Here is a 13,107-nt window from a genome sequence, read left to right as displayed (position 1 = left end):
AGTATTACTAACCGGTTATCCTCTATAAAAATGTCTCTTGATGATGAGTTGCAGGCATTGTTACTTCTCAGTTCATTACCAAAAAGTTGGGAGACACTAGTGGTTTCCCTCAGTAATTCTACACCAGATGGTGTTGTCACTATGAGTCAAGTAACAAGCAGTTTGTTGAATGAGGAGTTAAGAAGAAAGAGTTTGGCAACATCTCAGAATGATTCACAGGCACTTATTTCAGAGAACAAAGGAAGGTCAAAGTCTAGAAGTAGTTCACACATGGGTAGAAGCAAGTCAAGATCAAGAAAAGATATTGTTTGCTATAATTATGGTGAGAAAGGACATTACAAGAACCAATGTAAGCAACTTAAGAAGAGCAAGAAAAAGGGAAAAGAAGTGGAGTCTATAGAGTGAAAAGATAATATCACAGCTACAATACAGGGTGGTGATTATTTGATTTTGTCTCCTTCTGATGATATTTTTTCTTATGTGTGTAAGGATCTTGAGTGGGTGATTAACACAGGTGCTTCTTATCATGCTACACCACAGAGGGAGTTTTTTTGCTACATACAAGTCTGGAAATTTTGGTATTGTCAAGATGGGCAACTATGGCACAACAGACATCATTGGCATGAGTGATATCCATTTAAAAACCAACCTTGACTACAAGTTGGTGCTTAAGGATGTGAGGTATGTGGTTGACTTAAGGCTGAATTTAATTTCAGTTGGAAGGCTAGATGATGAAGACTATGATAGTAGATTTCACAAAGGGCAATGGAAGCTCAGTAAGGGTTCTCTTGTTATAGCTAATGGAAAGAAATGTCATACTTTATATAGGTTGCAGGTTAAAGCTTATGGTGAGCAGTTAAATACTATAGAAAAAGACTTTAGCATGGAGTTGTGGCATAGGTGACTGGGACACATGAGTGAGAAGGGACTGCAAACTCTTTCCAAGAGAGGTATTACCAAACCTCAGAGGTATACATCTGAACCCTTATATTGATTGTTTGACAAGTAAACAACATAGAGTTTCATTTGCTAGTCCTACTTTATCTAAAAAATACATGCCTTAGACCGTGTTTATACAGATGTATGTAGTCTTTTGAGGACAAAAACTCATGGTGGATCTGTTGATGTTCTTGGTATAAGTGGCGCACTTTATTTTGTCACTTTTATAGATGATTTTTTCAAGAAAGTTTGGGTCTATGCTTTGAAGACTAAAGATAAGGTGATTAATGTTTTCAAAGAGTTTCATGTTAGGGTTGAAAGGGAGACAGAAAGAAAATTGAAATGCATAAGATCAGATAATGGTGGTGAGTATACATGATTGTTTAATGACTATTGCAGGTCACATGGGATCTACCATGAGATGACAGTTCCTGGTACACCTCAGCATAATGCAATTGCAGAGAAGATGAACCGCACCATCATGGAAAAGATCAGATGTATGCTTTCACAGGCCAAGCTACCCAAAAGGTTTTGAGATGAGGCTTTGAGGACTACAGTTGATGTGATCAACTTATCACCATGTACAGCCCTAGATGGTGATGTTGCAGAGCATGTATGATCAGGGAAAGATGTTTCCTACAAGCATTTGAGAGTGTTTGGTTGTCGTGCATTTGCACATGTTTCAGATAATGAGAGGTCCAAGTTGGATGGTTAGACTAAAGAATGTATTTTTCTTGGCTACTCACATGATCATTTTGGTTACAGACTTTGGGATCCAGAAAAGCAAAAGGTGTTTATAAGCAGAGATTGTTGAATCTCGGATTTTGATGATGAAGTCAATTGTCATTTGTTGTCTAATGTATATGTTGAGATAAGTGTGCAGGATTGACTACGATGAAAGTAAGACATGCAGCAGAAGTTGCGCCGAAGTCATGACAATGATCACGTTGGGAGTTCGAGAGCTCGACGGAAGTTCGGACAGTCGTCGGAGGTTCTGCGGGAACAAATCCGAGAAGTCCAGAAGCTTGCCAAAGGAGCTCGTCGGAACTTGCCATGTGGATCGTCGCAAGTCTAGGAGTTTGCCGGAAGTCCGCAGGAGCATCACCGAGGGTTCATCGGATGATCGACGGAAGTTCGCCAGAAACTCGTCGGAAGAAGCGATTGACGCACCGGAGCAAGCTGCAGAATATGTCTTAGGAAATAATCGTAGTTAGCACATTGATTAAGTTAGAAATGGGAGGTGATCCCAATAGCTTAATCTTGGGGCAATTGGGCCCCTGAAGAACTCAAATTGGGTCGAATGGTTCAACCCATTCGGACCTAGGTTACCGTGGGAGGTGTAACCGCCCAGGCAGGGAGGTAGCATCGCCCAGGCCATGTCTCCCAGCGAGACTGGGCGGTGCAACCGCCTAGGGCTCAGTCTCTGAGCAAGGCTGGGCGGTGCAACCTCCTCTGTTAAGAGGTAGCACCGCTAGAGCTCAAGTTTCGAGCTCTGCCAGGTGGTGCAACCTCTCCAGTCAAGCGGTGCAACCGCCTGAGCTTAGTCTTTGAGCTCTGGTAGAGAGGTACAACCGCCCCTGACAGAGGTAGCACCGCCCAGAGGCTCAGTCTTTGAGCTCTGCCAGGCGGTGCAACCGCCCCAATCAGGACGTGCAATCGCCTGATCCCGGAATTCCGGGAATTGATAGAATTGAGCTCCAAATTTGAACTGGGTTGAGGCCTATAAATGCCCCACCCATTCAGCACTGGATACAGAGAACACACACTCGAAATCTTGCTGTCTTTCTATGATTCTTAGAGCTCAAAACTGTTAGTTCTCCTCTTTTTGTTCTTCAAAGTTTGAGTTGTAAAGAGAAGAGAGAAAACTTCTGTAAGGGTTGTCTCCTAAGCCCACTAAAAGGAGTGAATCTGTAAGAGGGTGATTGGCCTTCGCCTATTGAAGGAAGGCCTCTAGTTGACGTCGGTGACCTCGTCGGTGGAGGAAGCCAAAAGTGGAGTAGGTCAAGATTGACCGAACCACTCTAAATCTCGGTTTGCATTTCCTTTGAGTATTTTACCTTCACTGCAAACTTCTCAATAGCTTACTGCCCTCTGCAATTTTGTGAACGAGTTTCAAGGTTTAGACGAAAATATGCATTTAGACGTAAAACTGCGTTTAGATGTAAATCGGCTTTCCTCGTACAATCATCGTATTTCAGTTTACGTTTACATTTTGATTTCAACTGCTTACTGCCTTATGTGATTTTACGAACGAGTTTCAAAGTTCAGACGTAAATCTGCGTTTAGACGTAAATCTGTTTTTTCGTATGATTATCTTATTGCAGATTACTTTTATATTTTGAGCTATACAATAGCAGCACACTATCTTTATACTTTTGCTTAAACTGCGTTTTATCTAATCAAGTGATTTACGAATCGATACTTAGACATAAATCTGTTTCTTCGTACGAACATCGAATTTCAGTTTGTGCCGATATTCTGGTTTTCTTCATAGTTGCAAACTGCCTGCATAGATTGACTGTAACTTTGCTTAGTATCAACTTTCATATAGAGTTGTCTTTATCGTTCAAACGCAACTTTCAGATTTAATCACAGAAAGTTAAACGCTACACTAATTCACCCCCCCTCTTAGTGCTCTCGATCCTAACAATTGGTATCAGAGTCCGGTTAACTCTCAAACGGATTAAAACTCAAGAGAGATGGCTTACGCCGGAAACCAAGAGGGCCATTCCATTACACGTCCACCCATGTTTAATGGGACGGACTACACCTAATGGAAGACCCGAATGAGGATCTTTCTTATTTCTATGGACGTTGAACTTTGGAATCTTGTCGAGAATGGTTTTTCAAAGTCTTATCTTCCAATGATCGATTGGAACGATTTGGAAAAGAAGGCTTTCACTCTTAATGCAAAGGCTATGAATGCCTTATTTTGCACACTTGATAAAAACGAGTTTAACCGTATTTCGATTTGTGAAACTGCATTTGATATTTGGCACACACTCGAAGTGACTCATGAAGGCACAAGTAGAGTGAAAGAGTCAAAAATCAATCTTTTGTTACACTCTTTCGAACTTTTTCGGATGAAACGGAGTGAGACTATTGATGACATGTTTACCCGTTTCACGGATGTTGTCAACGGTCTAAAAGGACTCAGAAAAAGTTTTTCGGATTTTGAACTCGTAAATAAGATTCTAAGATCCCTTCCTAAGAGTTGGGATCCTAAAGTCACTACTATTCAAGAGGCAAAAGATCTAAACAACTTCCCTCTTGAAGAACTAATTGGGTCATTAATGACCTACAAGATGACTTGCAAAGCTCATGAAGAGCAAGAAGACATCCTTCCAAAGAACAGGAAGGATATGACACTTAGAACTTTGGAAGACTACTTGAAAGAAAACTCAAGTGATGAGGACTGTGACGATGACTTAGCACTTCTAACAAGAAAATTTAAAAAATTCATTAAAAGAAACAAGTTTAAGAATGACATTAAAAGTAAACTTGAACCCAAGAAAGACCAAGTTATTTGCTATGAATGCAAAAAGCCAGGACACTACAAGAGTGATTGTCCCCAAGCCAAAAAGAGAACAACAAAGAAGAAGACGCTCAAAGCAACATGGGATGATTCGAGCGCGTCTGAAGAAGAGGAGTCCAACACCGAGCAAGTTGCTCATTACGCCTTAATGGCCACCAGAGAGGAGGTAACGAATTTATTAGATGCTGATTTATCTTTCGATGAATTATTAAATGCCTTCCATGACTTATTTGATGAATGCAAGATTATCAATAGAAAATACAAATTGTTGAAAAAGGAGCATGATAATCTTACTTGTGAGTTTGATAAGTTAAAAACTGAACATCATGATAGTTCAAATTCATGTATCAAATGCCATGATCTAGAAACTCTCCAAAAAGAAAACCTGCTACTTAAGGACACATTGAAGAAATTCGAGGTTGGTAGCAAGTCATTGAACATGATCCTTGCAAACAAGGGTCACGTTCCAAAAAGGAGTGGAATTGGATTTGTGAGAAGTCCTCACCTAAATCCAACCACCTTTATAAAAGGCCCCATCTTACATATTCAACACCAAGCCAAATGCAACTTTTGTTGCAAATTTGGACACAATACGCATTATTGTCCATTCAAGAAAATTAGTCCAAACAAATTGATTTGGGTTCCTAAAGGAACCATGATAAACTCTATGCAACATGATAAACAATGTAGATCTATCATTGAGGCACCCAAAAGCAAATGAGTACCTAAAAATCATCCTTTCTTATAGAAACTCACACCATCACAAGCTAGGAGCAAGAGATGGTACCTTGATAGTGGATGCTCAAGGCATATGACCGGAGATCCATCTCAATTCTCTAAGCTCTCTAGCATAGACAAAGACTATATCACCTTCGGAGACAATAACAAGGTTAAAATCATTGGCAAAGGAACCATAGGTAACAAATCCAACTTCTTTATTGAAGATGTTTTGTTAGTTGATGGTTTAAAACATAACCTCTTGAGCATTAGTCAATTATGTGATAAAGGATACACTGTCAAATTCGAATCTAATGCTTGCATCGTTGAAAAACCACATAAGAACATGTCTATGATTGCATTAAAACAAAATAACGTATACACTATTGACATCAATGATTTATGTGATGAAATGTGTTTTGCAGTTATGAATGAGGATGCTTGGCTATGGCATAGAAGATTAGGTCATGCTAGCATGAAACTAATCACTCAAATATCATCTAGAGAACTTGTAAGAGGAATTCCTCATATCAAGTTCATCAAAGATAATGTATGTGATGCTTGCCAATTAGGTAAACAAATTAAGGGTAGTTTTAAAGCTAAGAATCAAATAAGCACCTCTAGGCCCTTATAATTAATCCATATGGACTTATTCGGACCAATCTCTACATCGAGTCTTGAAGGTAGCAAATACGCCTTTGTCATTGTTGATGACTATAGCAGATATACATGGACCTACTTCTTAAAACAGAAAAATGAATGCTTTAAATATTTTACCAAGTTTTGTAAACTTGTTCAAAATCAGAAGGGTTCTATGATTTCGTCAATTAGAAGTGATCATGGTGGAGAATTTCAAAACCATGATTTCCAAGAATTCTGTGAACTAAATGGATACAAACATAACTTCTCTACTCCAATAAATCCTCAACAAAATAGGGTAGAAGAAAGAAAAAATCAAAATCTACAAGAAATGGCAAGAACCATATTAAATGAACATAGTCTACCCAAATATTTTTGGGCCGAAACCGTAAACACTACATGCTATATTTTGAATAGAGTTCTAGTAAGACCCTTACTCACCAAAACTCCTTATGAGTTATGGAATAACAAAAAACCCAATGTCTCATATTTTAAAGTCTTTGGGTATAAGTGTTTTATCTTAAATGAAAAGGATAACTTAGGAAAATTCGATGCTAAATCTGATGAAGGAATCTTTCTTGGTTATTCTTCGATTTCTAAAGCTTTTCGTATTTTCAATAAAAGAACTTTAATTATTGAAGAATCCATCCATGTTGTTTTCAATGAGATTTCCGAAATTAGGAAAAATGATCTTGATGATGGTGTTAATTTTGATTCTTTGAATTTAAACGAAACCCCGTCTCCAACTAGCAACTTGGATGCATCCACTTCCCATATTTCCTTACCCAAGGATTGGAAATATGTAGATGCTCATCATAAGGAGCTAATCTTAGGAGACACATCAAAGGGGGTTCAAACACGATCTTCTTTTAAAAATTTTTGTGCCAACGCCGCCTTTCTCTCCCAAATTGAACCCAAATGTGTTGATGAAGCCATGAAAGATGGTTCATGGATTATCCCAATGCAAGATGAATTGAATCAATTTGAGAGAAATGAGGTGTGGACGCTTGTTCCTAGGCCAAATGACCATTTTATTATTAGTATTAAATGGGTCTTTAGAAACAAGCAAGATGAAAATGGTATCGTGGTTAGAAACAAGGCTAGATTAGTGGCCAAAGGTTTCAACCAAGAAGAAGGTATCGATTATGAAGAAACCTTCGCTCCTGTGGCTCGATTAGAAGCCATAAGAATGCTCCTTGCCTACGCTAGTAGTAATAACTTCAAATTATTTCAAATGGATGTTAAAAGTACTTTTCTTAATGGCTTTATTTCCGAAGAAGTCTATGTTGAACAACCTCCTGGATTTGAAAATAATAGTCTCCCTAATCATGTGTTTAGATTAACTAAAGCTCTCTATGGTTTAAAACAAGCTCCAAGGGCTTGGTACGAGAGACTTAGTTCTTTTCTTATTGAAAATAATTTCATAAAAGGAAAGGTTGATACTACATTATTCATCAAGAACTTTGAAAATAATTTTCTCATTGTTCAAATTTATGTTGATGACATTATCTTTGGTTCTACGAATGAATCTCTTTGTGAATCCTTTGCTAAAACTATGAGTCTTGAATTCGAAATGAGTCTAATGGGAGAGTTAACATTCTTCCTAGGTCTACAAATCAAACAACTAAGCAATGACATCTTTATTAGTTAAACTAAATATGCTATGAGTTTACTAAAGAAGTTTAATATGAATAACTCAAAAGCTATTAACACTCCTACGAGCACCTCCACTAAGTTGGAAATTGATGAAAGTGGAGAAAGCTACGATCAAAAAACTTATAGGGGTATGATAGGAAGTTTACTTTACCTCACTACAACTAGACCAAACATAATGTTACCACAAATCCTAAGATTTCAATCAAACCCTAAGATATCTCATCTCAAAGCAGTTAAAAGAATACTCAGATATCTTAATGGTACCACAAATCTAGGATTATGGTACCCAAAATCAGAGAATCTTGAGTTAATTGCTTATGCTGATGCGGACTTCGCTGACTGTAGATTAGATAGTAAAAGCACATCAGGAACATGTCAATTCTTAGGACATGCCCTTGTTTCCTGGTCATCTAAGAAACAAAACTCGGTTGCACTATCAACAACCGAAGCTGAATATATTGCAGCAAGTGCATGCTGTGCACAAGTTGTTTGGATGAAAAATACCTTAGAAGATTATAAAGTTCATCTTAAAAATATTCCCATTAAATGTGAAAACACAAGTGCAATATGCCTAACAAAGAACCCTATACAACACTCAAGAACAAAACATATTGATATCAGACATTACTTTATACGAGATCATGTTACGAATCATGATGTAATCATAGAGTTCATTGATACTAAACATCAACTAGCTGATATCTTTACAAAACCTCTAAGTGAAGAATAATTTGATTTCATAAGAAGAGAATTAGGAATGTTGATGTGTCCGAATACTTAAACTAGTTAAAATTATTTTTCGGACTTTACTGTATGATCAAATCACTTGATTACTATTACATGCCTTGGTATCACTTGATTAAATAACATGTTGCAAATTATGTGTCAAATGTAAAAATGTTTTGGAAAATCAGTAGCTTACTCATATCCGAATGCATGAAATAGTTCATCTTATTTTCGGTGTCAATGCTAAAAATAGGATTTTCCTGTACACTCTTATGAAAACTTGTTTGAAAATTGAGTTTCCTCCTTCAAGCAATATAACAAGGAGAAGAGATATTCAAAGTATTATATGTGTCATGTCTTTCTTTATGTGCTTGATAAACTACTTATATTGTTCTCCTGGGATCACATCTACCATGCTTTTTGTTGATGACAAAGGGGGAGAAATATATGAATTGATATGGTTGCCATCACTGATGCTATGATTAGGCCATACCTGCTATCACTGATGATGATATGGTTGCTTTTACTGATGTTGATATGGTTGCTATCACTGATGCTATGATTAGGCCATACTTGCATCACCAAGAAATATATGATTGCTATCATTGCTATGATTAGGCCATACTTGCATCACCAAGAAATATATGATTGCTATATGCCCTGTATCAAGATATCAAACAAAAATTTGCATCATAGGAACTGATATCTTACCATGAGATGCAATGCTACACTTGCTAAAATATTCGAAATATGTACATCATGTAATGATATCAAAATCTTGCTTCACAGTTTTACATGTCGATATCTTATAATATAATGAATTGCTACAACTACCATCATTCAAACTTGTTATATTTGAAAATGTATGTCAAGCCTTGACATCATCTTCAAAGAGATACATCATGATAGGAATCATGATGGGAATATGTCTCTTGAATTTATAAAATTTTTTAAATTCAAGAAGAATGACATATAGACAGGGGGAGTTAAGGTTAACTCCATTATCAATTGATTGTCATTATAAAAAAGGGGGAGATTGTTGAATCTCGGATTTTGATGATGAAGTCAATTGTCATTTGTTGTCTAATATATGTGTTGAGATAAGTGTGCAGGATTGACTACGATGAAAGTAAGACATGCAGTAGGAGTTGCACCGGAGTCATGACAATGATCACGTTGGGAGTTCGAGAGCTCGACGGAAGTTCGGACAGTCGTCGGAGGTTCTGCGGTAACAAATCCGAGAAGTCCAGAAGCTTGCTAAAGGAGCTCGTCGGAACTTGCCATGTGGATCGTTGCAAGTCCAGGAGTTTGCCGAAAGTCCGCAGGAGCATCACCGAGGGTTCATCGGATGATCGACGGAAGTTCGCCGGAAGAAGCGATTGAAGCACCGGAGCAAGCTACAGAATATGTCTTAGGAAATAATCGTAGTTAGCACATTGATTAAGTTAGAAATGGGAGGTGATCTCATTAGCTTAATCTTGGGGCAATTGGGCCCCTGAAGAACTTAAATTGGGTCGAATGGTTCAACCCATTCGGACCCAGGTTACTGTGGGAGGTGCAACCGCCCAGGCAGGGAGGTAGCACCACCCAGGCCATGTCTCCCAGCGAGACTGGGTAGTGCAACCGCCCCAGCCAAGAGGTGCAACCGCCCAGGGCTCAGTCTCCAAGCGAGGCTGGGCGGTGCAACCTCCTCTATCAAGAGGTAGCACCGCCAGAGCTCAAGTTTCGAGCTCTGCCAGGCGGTGCAACCTCTCCAGTCAGGCGGTGCAACCGCCTGAGCTCAGTCTTCGAGCTCTAACAGAGAGGTGCAACCGCCCCTGACAGAGGTAGCACCGCCCAGAGGCTCAGTCTTCGAGCTCTACTAGGCAATGCAACCACCCCAATCAGGAGGTGCAACCGCCTGATCCCGGAATTCCGGGAATTGACAGAATTGAGCTCCAAATTTGAACTAGGTTGAGGCCTATAAATGCCCCACCCATTCAGCACTGGATACAGAGAACACACACTCGAAATCTTGCTGTCTTTCTGTGATTCTTAGAGCTCAAAACTGTTAGTTCTCCTCTTTCTGTTCTTCAAAGTTTGAGTTGTAAAGAGAGGAGAGAAAACTTCTGTAAGGGTTGTCTCCTAAGCCCACTAAAAGGAGTGAATCTGTAAGAGGGTGGTTGGCCTTCGCCTATTGAAGGAAGGCCTCTAGTTGACGTCGGTGACCTCGTCGGTGGAGGAAGCCAAAAGTGGAGTAGGTCAAGATTGACCGAACCACTCTAAATCTCGGTTTGCATTTCCTTTGAGTATTTTACCTTCACTGCAAACTTCTCAATAGCTTACTGCCCTTTGCAATTTTGCGAACGAGTTTCAATGTTTAGACGAAAATCTGCATTTAGACGTAAAACTGTGTTTAGACGTAAATCGGCTTTCCTCGTACAATCATCGTATTTCAGTTTACGTTTACGTTTTGATTTCAACTGCTTACTGCCTTCTGTGATTTTATGAATGAGTTTCAAAGTTCAGACGTAAATATGCATTTAGACGTAAATATGCGTTTAGACGTAAATCTATTTTTTCGTATGATTATCTTATTACAGATTACTTTTATATTTTGAGCTATACAATAGCAACACACTGTCTTTATACTTCTGCTTAAATTACGTTTTATCTAATCAAGTGATTTACGAATCGGCACTTAGACGTAAATCTGTTTCTTCGTACGAACATCGGATTTCAGTTTGCGTCGATATTCTGGTTTTCTTCATAGCTGCAAACTGCCTGCATAGATTGACTGTAACCTTGCTTAGTATCAACTTTCATATAGAGTTGTCTTTATCGTTCAAACGCAACTTTCGGATTTAATCACAGAAAGTTTTCCGCTGCACTAATTCACCCCCCTCTCTTAGTGCTCTCGATCCTAACAGAGATGTAGTCTTCTTTGAGGATCAAACTTTTGAAGATTTGAAGAAGAAGGCACCAGCCAATACTTCTATAGAAGGATTAGCAGAATGTGACCCAATTACTCCTCCAATATATCAGGGTGATGGGGAAGATGTGCAGGAAGATGGTGTAGAGCCTGATGTTGATATACCTGCAGGACATGTTAAGCAAGAAGAAGTAGGAGAACAAGTTCCAGCAGAACCTCAGTTGAGAAGATCTTCTAGACAACGTCAACCTTCCAGAAGATACTCTATATATAAGTATATGATGCTTACTGATGCAGGTGAACCGGAGAGTTACTAGGAAGCAGTTGAAAGTGAGCAGAAAGAGAAGTTGTTAGTTGCTATGCAAAAAGAGATAGATGCTCTTTATAAGAACCACACTTATGATTTAGTGCTACTACCAAATGAAATGAAGGCCTTGAAGAACAAGTGAGTTTTCAGGTTGAAGACTCAAGAATATTATTCTCAACCATAGTACAAAGCTAGATTGGTTGTGAAAGGCTTTGGTCAAAAGAAATGTATTGACTTTGAAGAGTTTTTTCTCTTGTTGTTAAAATGTCTTCTATTCGTGTTGCTCTTGGTATTGCTGCTAGCTAGGACTTGGAGGTTGAGTAGCTAGATGTGAAGACAACTTTCTTTCATGGGGATTTGGATGAGGAAATTTATATGGAGCAACCAGAAGGCTTCAAAGTTAAAGGTAAAGAGAACTTTGTCTGCAAATTGAAGAAGAGCTTGTATAGGCTAAAGCAAGCTCCAAGACAGTGGTATAGAAAGTTTGATTTATTTATGATAGAAAATGGATACAAAAGAATGACTTCAGATCATTGTGTGTACATCAAATGGTTTGGTGAGGATTTTATTATTCTCTTACTTTATGTTGATGATATGCTTATTCTTAAGAAAGATATGTCTAAATTGACAGATTGAAGAAGGAGCTAAGTGAGTCTTTTGCAATGAAGGACATGGGGCCAACAAAGCAAATACTAGGTATGCAGATTTCTTGTGACAAGAAAAATAAGAAGATTTGGTTGTCATAGGAGAAATACATCGAGAAGATATTGGAAAGATTCAGTATGAGTAATGCAAAACCAGTTGGTTCTCCTCTTGCTGGTCACTTCAAGTTGTGATCAGAATAGAGTCCGTCAAGTGATGAGGAGAAGGAGAAAATTCAAAAGGTTCCTTATGCTTCAGTAGTTGAAAGTTTAATGTATGCAATGGTATGTACGAGGCCAAACATCACATATGTAGTTGGTGTTACTAGCAGATTTCTTGCAAATCCAGGCAAAGAGCACTAGGCAATGGTGAAGTGGATTTTTAGATATCTCAGATGGAGCTCTAAGGTTTGTTTAAGCTTTGGAGGTGGACCACATGTGTTGACATGTTACACAGATGCAGATATGACAAGAGATATAGATACGAGAAAGTCTACTTCAGGTTATGTACTTACTTTTGTAGGAGGAACTGTGTCATGGCAATCCAGGTTGCAAAGGTGTATTGCTCTCTCTACCACAGAAGCAGAATATATTACTGCTATAGAGGTATGCAAAGAAATGTTATGGATGAAAGAATTCTTACAAGAATTGGGGCTGAAACAGAAAAATTATGTGGTGCATTGTGATAGTTAGAGTGACATCCATTTGTGTAAGAACCCAATGTTTCATTCCAAGTCAAAGTATATAGATGTCAGATACCACTGGATTCGAAATGTATTTGAAGAGTAGTAGTTGCAGCTTTAGAAAAAATTTACACAGATGACAACGGAGTAGACATGTTGACAAAAACTTTACCAAAAAAAGATAAGAGATATGCCGATAGTTGGTCAGCATGGCTTCATGTTGAGGAGTCATGGGACAACCTCCCTTATGGGCTGAAGGGGGAGGTTGTTGGGCTGACAGCTTATATTCAGCCTATGTGGGCTTTATCTTCCCACAGCCCACACTCCCTTTTAACCTAACCCTAGATCAACAT

The sequence above is a fragment of the Musa acuminata genome, chromosome BXJ3-5, assembly GCF_036884655.1.
Source record: "Musa acuminata AAA Group cultivar baxijiao chromosome BXJ3-5, Cavendish_Baxijiao_AAA, whole genome shotgun sequence".
Classification (NCBI taxonomy): domain Eukaryota; kingdom Viridiplantae; phylum Streptophyta; class Magnoliopsida; order Zingiberales; family Musaceae; genus Musa; species Musa acuminata.
This window is presented reverse-complemented; position numbering follows the sequence as displayed.